This window comes from Polyodon spathula, chromosome 22 (assembly GCF_017654505.1).
Source record: "Polyodon spathula isolate WHYD16114869_AA chromosome 22, ASM1765450v1, whole genome shotgun sequence".
In the NCBI taxonomy this organism is placed as follows: Eukaryota; Metazoa; Chordata; class Actinopteri; order Acipenseriformes; family Polyodontidae; genus Polyodon; species Polyodon spathula.
This window is the reverse complement of record NC_054555.1, coordinates 3,996,312-4,008,613: the sequence shown is the minus strand read 5'-3', so window position 1 is coordinate 4,008,613 and position 12,302 is coordinate 3,996,312. Positions and strand designations below refer to the sequence as shown.

Genomic DNA, 12,302 nt, shown 5'->3' with positions numbered 1-12,302 from the left:
TAATCAGTAGAAATTGAGCGCTGCCTCTTTTTTTTTTTTTTTTTTTTTTTTTCTACAGCAGCAAAGATTTGTTTTCCCAGCAATCATTTTTCTGCCTGGTAATTATCTCCTGTTACATAATCAGTAAATTACATTTTTGGGGTCAACGTAATTCAGCAGTAAATTAAAATTTGAATATCCAGCTCTTGTCTTCTCCCTGACAGGGAGTGTGATTGACAAGACATTCAGTTGCCTGTCATTTGACTGTGAGGAAGCAAGAGTGTCAAAGGAATCAAAGATGTCAAGAACACCTGCAGAGAGAGAGAGAGAGAGAACAGTTAGTTTTTATCATGCAAGATGTGCAGTTATTGATTAAGAGGAGGGCCTACTGTATATACAGTGGATATCAAATCTGCACCTTTCTGTTGGATGTATTATGATACTTGGCTAGCCAAGAGAATAAGAGCAAGGACAACATTTGTAGTTACAAGGTTCTGTAAATCTAGACTAATCTTTCAAGAATTACAGACTGGGTTTCTGAAGAGCTCACCTATAAGTATTTGTAGAATGCAGTTAATGCGATTTTGAATGTGGCTTTATTTTATAGTTGGTGTTGCCTGTTTTGATTTCTAAATATACTACTCTGTTTTCAGAACAGTCATGTCAATGAAATTGTTACTCCTGATTTATAATTCCATCCTAAAACATGCATGTACAGTACAAACTTGTGCTCAAGTACAGTAAAACCTGTCTAATCTGGCATTCAAGGATTGTATTCATTTTTCATTTGATTTGCTCTGGGGGTATGGTAGAATTACCATACCCCCAGAGCATGTGCATATTTATGCCGCGTACTTGATTATAAACTTAGAAAAAAGAAAAATCACATGACTTGGTGGTTTTAGTAGAGCACACTTTTACAGATGCCCTTAATCAAACAGCAGGAGTTTGACACCAGTTAAATTAAATTCCAGTTAAACACAGAGCCTGAACAAATTCATTTTCCAGTCCAATTGCTTATAAAAAGACTAGCTAGTAACATTTAAGCAACCTCTGTGGATTTGAATATTGATATTATAGATCAGACGAAATCGTAAATTTGCAAATACTGCATGTCCGGTATTTGCATTGTTCTCTTCAATATAAGGCTCCCACATGCTCTGCAGATGCATCACAATGTAGGGGCAGACATGTAGCATGTGCTGAGAGACAAAGAGAGTACACATGTACATTTATCCTGCTGTTTCTTCATGTTCTAATGCATTTATTTGGAATACAGTACATTATACTGCAGCTGCGTAAACTCCAGTTCAAGAATAAAGTGTACTTCAACATTTTATTCCTCTTGATAAGCACTGGAGCGGTGAACATTGTTTTTTATATGCAACATAGCAGTGATCATTTGTAAGCCAGTTCAGTAAATGCATTACAATCCAGTGCTGCATAAAGGCATCCCTGAATCCTTTACAGTAATGACTCTGTGATAAATTGTGTTTGGGACAGGTTTCCCTGTACTGTAATTGACAACTAATATACTGTAGGGAACAAGACTGAGAGAAAGGACTGAAGAATGGGGTTATGCACCGTGTCCGCAGCCTAGTTGAATGGCAGTGAGCAGGAGAATGGGAGTGGACTGCTAAGTTACTGAGTGACAGACTGGGACAAGGTGACTGGTTGTGGTCCTGTAGTCAGCTCCCCCGGGTGACTGATTGAAACACCGGGGCTGACAGAGTCAGTTACTGAATTGAAAAGTGCCCCCCACGTGAAAGCCTGCAAGCTATACTGTTTATCTGCTGCCTCTCACGACATATTTTTTCCTCTTCTGAAAAGGCTGCTGTTTGTTTTATTATTGAAAACTTTTTTTTTAATTATTATAATTACTACTGTACTTTTAAAATAAATTGAAACACTATTGATTTAATATATATTTTCTCTGAAGTAATACTTTTTTAAAATTTTCTGCATCCTTTAATAAAATATTTGACAAGTGACTGATATACATGCTGCTCTGACAGTCTGTGGGGACAACGTTCTCTAATGTTACCTTCCCTGAAGGCTCAATTACAGTGAAAGGGCAACCTTGTCACTGTGTTATGAATTTTAATTTCCCCCTCTGAAACTGCATATTCTATAAAACCCTTCATTCATAATGCTGACATATCAAGACCACCAGAGAAATAAAATAAAAATAAAAACCTATGCATGAAGTCACTGGCTAGAACAGGAAGAGTGGCAATAGAAAAGAAAATACTGCCTTATACAGTGTATATAATTTGTTACACAATTTCTATGATAAGTGCTGTAACTGGGCAGCTGCTGGAGAAGGTAAAATGTATCCTGAATTGTGATCAACCAGCCAATTTTAAAAATAACATGGCTCCCGAGTGGCGCATCCAGCAAAGGCGCTCCGCGTGGAGTGCAGGATGCGCCCTATAGCCTGGAGAGCGCAGCTTTGAATCCAGGCTATTCCATTGCCGACCTGATGTAAAGTCTGGCCAGATGTAAAGTCTCAATCAGGAATTTGGAGTATACAGTATAATGCAAGAAGAGCATCAAAAACATGCCTATGTCCTGGGGAAAGGTCTGGCAGACCTGCAGAAGAGTTGATATACAAAAGGAAAGAACGACCTATAAATAAATCATTAGAATATCTTATGGCAAATTTGTCGGAAGTGGTGTCTCAGGACTTTTCCATGGTATGAACTGAACCTGCGATTAACCGGTAAATTGCAAATTGCACTGCGTCAAATCCCTGAGCAGGCTTTCTTGTCAAATGTGAACATGTGTAAGACGTACCAAAGAATAAACGGCAAGAATGTCACTCGGGTTAGATGAGTGTCTCATTTAAACCTATTTTCATAAGCTGGGCCTGTGATTAAGGTTGCTCAGTAACTGGTCCATGGATTTAAGGATTCATTTAACATTCATTAGTGTCACATAGAATAATGCCTTGTGGGCTCATTAGGAAGGCGATTAATAGTATTCCTCTTAGTTAAGGGTGCCGTATGAATTTTGTTAAAGTATCTTCAATGAGGGCCTCCCATGAGAAAGAGAGTGGCGTTTTGAAGCCTGACTAAAAAGAGATGGCATAACAATTGGCAACATTAAGGGTCAAAGGCTATTGGCTATCAATCATAAAACAATTACAGCTCATAAAGCAACATGTGACACATTTCTAAATTTTTTTTTACTGTTGGGGTGGGGGGAAAAAGTCTCTCTTCCAGTGTATTATGTCAAATTCATAAACGACATCCTTCTAGTTACAAGACAGTTTAGTTGATAGCCCTCGGAAACAGTGTGCCATCTACACATTCACTCTGTAAGCAAAGATTTTACTGTAATGTATTGGTATATTTATACAGCATACTTGATTTATAAACTTCACAAAGGACACGTGACATCACATGGTTATAAACCATAAGTAGCTGCATGTGTTGCTTTTTGAGCAATCTGGGTACAAATCACTGTTGGATGCTCTATTGTAAAAAGTCTTATGGAGATACATGTGAATTGCTGAACACAGTAAAGACGACACCTGTTTACCTCAGCTGTATTGTAACTTAAACCAATCGTCTGTAGCAGAGACAGGGTTTAAAATGGATCTGCAGGTGCATTGGCAGCTGGAAATTTTTCTCGATGAGGATATGACAGCCTGGGATATGAGTTGCTTGCAGGAGAAATAAAACGCCCTTGGGTATTGAGCATCTATTTAGAGATCTAGTGTACGATTCAAACCTCATTACAATCTTAGCACCACAAGAAGCACCTTGGTTTTACTGGTCAACCTTGGCATCTCGTTTCATTCTTGCTGTCACGTAAACATCAAACATATTTTAGGCGCTTCCTTTTTATTTTAGTATCTTGGTTGTCCTTTGATGAACAATCTTGTCTAGTGATTGTCTTGTCTTACTACTTCAATCCACTACGCTCCTGCTGTGCATCAAAGTTCGCCTCCTCCTCCCCAGCCTTGCTTTTTGGCTTTGTCTAATCTGGGGAGGGCAGCTAAACTGCACCCCCTGCGCATAGCTTCCCTACAGTCGGTATCTCCAAGTTAATATATGGGTGGGAGTACCTCAAAAGGCAAATTGTCGTGTAAAAAATGTATAATGCAGGAGTGTTGTCTAGTCTGTTTTAATAATCTACTGAAGGCGTTTCCTGACTGAACTATCTGTTCTCTGAGTTGATCAGAGTAATATTGATATTATAATGTTGGCATTGAGGAACCCAGGCTCCAGGCTGTGGTAGGATTGGGTTGCACTATACTGTGCACATCCAGGACAGTATGCAGAGACTGAGCATATGGGAATATCTTCATTTCTAAGGGAACTATACCTTCACATCACTGGTAGCCTTTCCACTGTGTGATTAGGATATATGAAGTTCAAATCCCAGTTTCCCGGTGGTTTCAGTCTTGACATACAGTACTGCTGTAAACATACGGTAGGGGACGGTGAAGGTGAACTGTCACAAAGAAGAGTTTCAGTTTTATGGTTAACTTTTACACAAAGCGACGGAACTAATATGGCCTAGTCTGGTTTGGCTTTCAATTCTTTTTAGCAAGGGGGTTCTCTCTGGTTCTCCTTCAGTTTTTCTTTTTTGTTTTATTTTATTTTGTTAATTTTTTATATCTATCCAATTTTAAAAATCAAATCAATTTCTATTCACGAGGACTGAAGATCAACAGATGTTCTCTCTCTGTACCTGTAGCGAAGTTAATTTCCTCTGTTCATCTGCCACACCTAAGTAATGGATGTTGCCAAGCTACTGAATCCTGTAGGCAAGGCCTCACTCAGCCTAGGTTTTCATTAATTGGCCTGGTTGAGCACCTGACCAATTGTGGGTTTCTCCATTTTGATTTTATTTTGGGGGGGTGGGGGGGGTGGAAGATTCTGTAAAACTGCCTTCAAAGAATAAGCATGTATTGTATTTGAAAGCGGAGACTGTCTCTTATAGAATCCGAGGCATCCTTTTCTACAATGTATTCACTTATATTTAAACAACTGTGGTATTTAGATGAACTGAATCAATGTTTTACACATTGAGGAACAAAAGCAGGTTCAGGTTAGATGACAGAAAACGCTATCTAAAATGATATGTCTACCTTTGTAGCAGTTTGATTTTCTATAAAGACATTATTTCTGTAAAGATATTATAAAATAATATTTTTGGAACTAACACAGTTTAGCAAACCACATTTCTGACTGCAGGAAACCATAATACATTAGAGAAGGCTTGGAGAGATTTTTGAGAAAGCAAAATGGGAAGATTGAAAAAGGAAAAAAAAACTGGCATCAAAGATTAATGTGATTAGCTCTTGAAATAAAAAGAAGAAAACTAAGCTGTAAATGAAAAGCTAATCACAGGAAATAAATCAAACTACACAAAGCTGTTGTGCGCCAGGGATTAAGAGCCCTCAAAATATACAAGAGGAATAAACAGAGAACTTTTGTATGAATTATAGTGAGCTATTTAATATTGTCAACACAAGACACATTCATAAATACTAAGTATTATTCATAATATACAGAATAACATATTAGCAACAGCAGGTTTCTGAAAATCACTTCAATATGCCCAAGAGACATCATCCCTGTTTATCTCAGTAGGGTGATTGATATGGTCTTATTTAAACAGGATGCACAAGGAAAGTGATTAGAGTTTCATAAATGGACTCTACGTTTTACTGTTCTCAAATAAGAACATAAGAAAGTTTACAAACGAGGAGGCCATTCGGCCCATCTTGCTCGTTTGGTTGTTAGTAGCTTATTGATCCCAAAATCTCATCAAGCAGCTTCTTGAAGGATCCCAGGGTGTCAGCTTCAACAACATTACAGGGGAGTTGATTCCAGACCCTCACAATTCTCTGTGTAAAAAAAGTGCCTCCTATTTTCTGTTCTGAATGCCCCTTAGTCTAAACTCCATTTGTGACCCCTGGTTTCTTTTTTCAGGCTGAAAAAGTCCCTTGGGTTGACACTGTCAATACCTTTTAGAATTTTGAATGGTTGAATAAGATCGCCACGTAGTCTTCATTGTTCAAGACTGAACAGATTCAATTCTTTTAGCCTGTCTGCATATGACATGCCTTTTAAGCCCGGAATAATTCTGGTCGCTCTTCTTTGCACTCTTTCTAGAGCAGCAATATCTTTTTTATAGCGAGGTGACCAGAACTGCACACAATATTCAAGATGAGGTCTTACTAGTGCATTGTACAGTTTTAACATTACTTCCCTTGATTTAAATTCAACACTTTTCACAATGTATCCGAGCATCTTGTTAGCCTTTTTTATAGCTTCCCCACATTGTCTAGATGAAGACATTTCTGAGTCAACAAAAACTCCTAGGTCTTTTTCATAGATTCCTTCTCCAATTTCAGTATCTCCCATATGATATTTATAATGTACATTTTTATTTCCTGCGTGCAGTACCTTACACTTTTCTCTATTAAATGTCATTTGCCATGTGTCTGCCCAGTTCTGAATGTTGTCTAGATCATTTTGAATGACCTTTGCTGCTGCAGCAGTGTTTGCCACTCCTCCTACTTTTGTGTCATCTGCAAATTTAACAAGTTTGCTTACTATACCAGAATCTAAATCATTAATGTAGATTAGGAATAGCAGAGGACCTAATACTGATCCCTGTGGTACACCACTGGTTACCACACTCCATTCTGAGGTTTTTCCTCTAATCAGTACTTTCTGTTTTCTACATGTTAACCACTCCCTAATCCATGTACATGTGTTTCCTTGAATTCCAACTGCGTTCAGTTTGAGAATTAATCTTTTGTGCGGGACTTTGTCAAAAGCTTTCTGGAAATCTAAATAAACCATGTCATATGCTTTGCAATTATCCATTATCGATGTTGCATCCTCAAAAAAATCAAGCAAGTTAGTTAGACACAATCTCCCTTTCCTAAAACCATGTTGACCCCCAGGACCCTGTTATAATATAGGTAATTTTCCATATTGGATCTTATTATAGTTTCCATAAGTTTGCATATAATAGAAGTCAGGCTTACTGGTCTGTAGTTACCTGGTTCAGTTTTGTTTCCCTTTTTGTGGATCGGTATTACGTTTGCAATTTTCCAGTCTGTCGGTACCACCCCTGTGTCAAGAGACTGCTGCATGATCTTGGTTAGCGGTTTGTAAATTACTACTTTCATTTCTTTGAGTACTACTGGGAGGATCTCATCCGGCCCAGGGGATTTGTTTATTTTAAGAGCTCCTAGTCCCTTTAACACTTCTGCCTCAGTTATGCTAAAGTTATTTAAAACTGGATAGGAACTGGATGACACGTGGGGCATGTTGTCAGTATCTTCCTTTGTAAAAACTTGTGAAAAGTAATCATTTCATATATTTGCTATTTTTTTTCTTCATATACGATTTTGCCTTTTGTATCTCTTAAACATTTAATCTCCTCTTTTGAATGTTCGTTCGCTGTTGTAATATTGGAAAAACATTTTGGAATTGGTTTTAGCTCCCTTAGCAATGTTCATTTCTATTTCTCTCTTGGCCTTTCTAACTTCCTTTTTGCGTTTGCAGTTCCGTGTACTCTTTCTGCGTACTTTCTTTTTGGTCCTTTTTTAATGTTCTGTAAAGTGCCTTTTTTCGCTGAATTTTTTTTTTTAATTGATCTATTAAACCATTTTGGCAATTTAGTTTTACATTTAGATTTGTCTACTTTAGGGATGTAATTGTTTTGCGCCTCTAGTACTACATTTTTGAAGAACAACCATCCTTCTGTGGGTGTTTTCTCTATTTTACTCCAATCTACTTCTGTCCTCGTCACTTGAGTGAAAGCCCTTGAGGAGAAATGGCAATTCTGGGGGACGGCAGGTAAAGGTTCATGTTAATATTATCATGCTGGCCCACATTTCTGCCAGCAAGTTGTGTTAATTTAGCTCGCTTTGTCAAGCAGTAATGAAGAGCCTGAGAAAAGATACAAAAATGTAAATTTCTCATATCAATTTAAAAGTCAATTTGTTAGCCCTCAAGAGCTTTCCTTTCATATCACAATGTATGAATGGCAGGAGGGAAGAGGAGAAGAAAGCCAGGGATTTGGGCAGACCAGACTCGGGTGGTTTATTAATGACTGAATGAAGAAGGCTGGTGTCACGTCCTCACGTGTTTACTTTGAATTGACATGCATTGCAATTCCTACCTCAATGGAAATAAAATACTAACCATTCACTGCGCAAAATAAGAAACTGAATGTTTCCTTACAGCCAAACACTGTTGGATAACATTGAGTAAATAATCTACTATTAAAAAGATTATAGCTAACAAAATAATTCCATACGTTCCATGTTAAGCACATCCATTCACTAATTACATATCAAACTCATAGTAATAACTTTCCTTTATGACTGACCTTGTTTGTATCCAGTAAGTAAATTGTCTGACCCCGAGGAAACTTCCCTCAGGCAAAATGAACGAGGAAGTAAAAGTGTAACATATATCCTGGAAGACAAAGCAAGCAAACAAGCACTTTCTTTTGCCCAGTGCAATACAAGATATCATGTTTTAAAACAGATCAAGAACAGATATGCTGGTAAGATCAAATTTTTTTTAAAAAACAGCACAAGACCCGTACAGTGAACAAAAGTGCACAAGACCTGTGTTTTATAAGCTACCGCCACTTTAATATGTAAGGGATCCACTGGAAAGTGTAACCAAATCAGGATACAAGAATTGTTGACATGAGTTGCATGTCCAGCCAGGACATTACCATGTCCGTCCTTGAAAATGGGCCATGGTAGCTATAATGACCCACCCCAAAATACAGAACCTTGGTTTACTTTACTTGATTTTATATCATCTGACCCAATGCTAAATCTAATGTTTTGAAGACGTACCAGTCCTTATTCCTTGCAGTCATAACATTATAAAAAAACAAATGCCCTCCTGATAGTGGTAGTTCTGTGTTTTTTCTTTTTTCTTCTTCTTGCAAACTGGACTCTGTAAATGAATCTGTTCAATACCTGAACAAGAACTGCACAGTGGGAGCAGATTGCCTAGTCATATGAAGTGGTGTTTATTGCAAAGTGCTTTGAACCAAACTGAACAAAAATGCAGGATCCACAGCAGCATGGTGCCTTCATTAAATCTCATTCATTCTGTGTTGCCATGCAATGAATGTAAGGAGTAATGCATTATAAATATAGCACCCATTGGTCTTGCCAAACATCTGAATAACATTATACACTGTTATGCTGTTCACATATAAAATCGCAAATATACATTTCAGTGTCACATTGCTTATCACTAATAACAGGGCATCAAGCATCTAGACTGGGAATTAATTATATCTAACATCTGTTCGCTATGCAGTATTTTCAAATTTATTTTCTGCTGCAGTATAGATGATGCACTTCAATTTGATCAAAGTTTCTCTGAAGCCCATGAACTCTGCTTAGCCCACAACCTGTTTTATTTTGCTGATACATTGTGATTGAAGTCATCTAAAAAACTTTACATAAGTTGACATGGCTTACAGTGGGGGAAATGGTCCAAGATTGGAGCCTAAACTATCTTCAAAGTCCTTGTCTGTTTTGATAGTAACTTCAATTGAAATAATTTTGATCACTTGGAAATGTCATTCTAAAGCAGTTTGTAAGCACTGCAGGCACTAACAATGTATTTCGGCCATTTCTTCAGTGTCAGAAGGCTAAAACAAGTCTGAGCTGGTGTTACTCTAAATTAAATGATAAATTTAACTTGTCTGTCACTTTGTGTTTATTCTGAAACTGCTGCTTTGTCTTTCCAAGCAACTAGTTGGTGAGGAAAGCACAGTACATTACTGATGTAAACTCAGCAGACTCTGAGGCTACAATAAATTCTCCCCAACAAGTTGACACACATTCCATCTCTGCAGTCATGATTTACGAGACAAGTGTTATGTATACCATTGAGAAAACAGCTCTAGTGACATGACATCATTTACTTTTTTTTTTTTAAAGATCTCTCCTTTAAATGATAATCACTATGTCAACATCAATGACAGTTTCAAGAACAAACTATTTCAGGCAAGATTTGCCTTAAGTGGTGAGCATGGTCGAACATTGGCTGTGGCAGCTGATATGGAACAAATGAAATAAATGTAAAATAAAACTGCTGGAGCTTTCTATGTTAAATTTGCACCTACTTATTATCTTGGAACTCTCTGGGTAGTATGCACCAGACATCCTGATTCTCGTTCTCCTCTATTGAACAGCATGGTTAATGCATTTTAAGTAGATCCAGAAAGCCCGTCCACTGTATGCCCCTTGGGTATAATAGTTGTCCCTTGAAAAACTCATCATCTTCAGTAACAGAGGTCAAGCAAACAATTTTCCGATATTTTAAAACATCCCTGGTAAGGGAAAAGGTTGGCTTTTAGTGTTGCATTTATGCATGCAGAAAAAGGACTGTTAGCAGATTGATCAGTCTCATACTTGTAGCAATAAGGGTTTCCAAAATAACCTTTGAAAGAGTACTGTGAAATGTTTTTATTTTGATGTCCTTGAGTCATGTCATTTCAAGGGGTCATCCTGTGCATTAGTTTTGGATTGGGTTTGCAGGAACCAGAATAAGGTGCACTAGAGACAGGAACATCTTTTCCATAGTGTCTATTTTGGGTAGATCAGGGTAAAAGTGAGGTCTTGAAAGCTAATGTTTGTAAATTATGGTTAATCTAATATAAAGCATTAACAAATCATGACATATTATTAGTCTAAACAAAAAAGCTGACGTCAAAATTCCCAGAAGATCGGAGCAGAAAGCAAAATACAAGGATCCGAGAAGACAAAAGTCTCTTGTGCAAACTTAGTTTGAAATGAAGTGATGGTTTGACAAGATGAAACCTAGCCTAGGAGAATACTGCTGGCACAACAATATGAGAGAAGTGGAGAGCTTACTCTCGGTGTGTCCCCAACAGGGAAACATTGATGAGGCAGCCTGGAGTCAGCAATAAAAGATGAGTGGACATAGGAAAAGATCTGCGAGTGATGCATGTTCCTTCACATCTCTGAGGAGACGCTCCATGGGAAGCTCAGTATTTGTTTTTCTTTGTTCTTTTAATCACAGCAATCTCTAGGATTATCTATTCATCTTTTCACTGGATTTGAGAAATTGAACTGATGGCCACATTGGGGTGGCGCCAGATCAAAGGCCCATGAAAAAGTTGTATTTGAAATCACAGAGCAATTGAGAACCACTGATGGCAGAAAGAGCATTATTTCCTGTTAATACCAGAGCATGTGTCAAAAACCTGAAATCCACACAACGAACCTTGAAGACATACAGAGTAAGTATGCACACAGGGAGAAATGAGCAAATGGTGTGCAGATATTCTGCAATATATTGTATTCTAGTTCTTGAGAAAAGCTTTCTTATTTGCATGGGGGTTCCACAGGGCAGCAGACAAAGGAGTAAACTACTAATAAAATAAGTGATACAAACTACTAAATATTAGATTGCAGGATAAACAGGATTACTATATACACGCTGTACAGAGCATCATCGTGTCACTTGCTATTTAGTTTCTGTAAATGGTTGCACTGCAGTGCTGACCCTTGTCATGTATATTCTATGATATAAAAAAATATAACAATCAGAGCAGTTTCATAGTTATCCTTCATTTAGATAGAGTGCCTGCTATTTGGACTTAAGTGGAAAAAGCATTGAGCTGTTGCTGTGCTGTACAATTTGGGACTGTGTATAATCTGACAAGTAGATTTAGTAATACAGTGAATGGGAGCAACAGAGTGTGAAGCTGCGGTATTCATGCTGAGTGTCCGTATTACTCTAAAGAGTGGTAATGTGTACCCAAGAGATTCTTTATTCTTTAGCTGGAATTCTCAGTGGTTTCCTCTCCACGTTTCCTGACAGCATAGGTTTGTATCTCATTTCACTTCCATTTGTATTTATCACAAAAGACAAAAGGAATCTACATTATGGTCTCATTGGCTCTGCAAAGCAACACTGGTAGTTTAGCAATGAGGCTTAACTTTCTTCTGACAGAATATAGCTATATTTATTGCTTTTGAGGTGGGCTGAATGTCATCAGATACTCTATTCTGATGCACTGTCACTGAAGGGATGATTCACGATTCCTTTGCTTTATCTCAACATCCTACAATGACATGAGATGTTTTTACTTACAGCTCTGGAAAGAAAACATTTAATCTAAAGATACTAAGGGGAGCTGTCATGTAGCTCAAGTGGGAATGATAGTTATATTAAGTTAACATGGCTCACTAGGGTAAACATTTTAGAAAAATTTGTAGAACCAAACTTCACACTTGTGTGGACAGGGTATTTGAAGCCTATGCATCTAAATTATATAAT

General features: G+C 37.7%; 1 protein-coding gene across 3 annotated transcripts in view; it reads left to right on the top strand.

Moving 5' to 3' along the window:
* The window catches only part of LOC121296914 (follistatin-related protein 5-like), a 102,333-nt gene that overhangs the window by 43,477 nt on the left and 46,554 nt on the right, over positions 1-12,302 (top strand). The window lies entirely within an intron of this gene.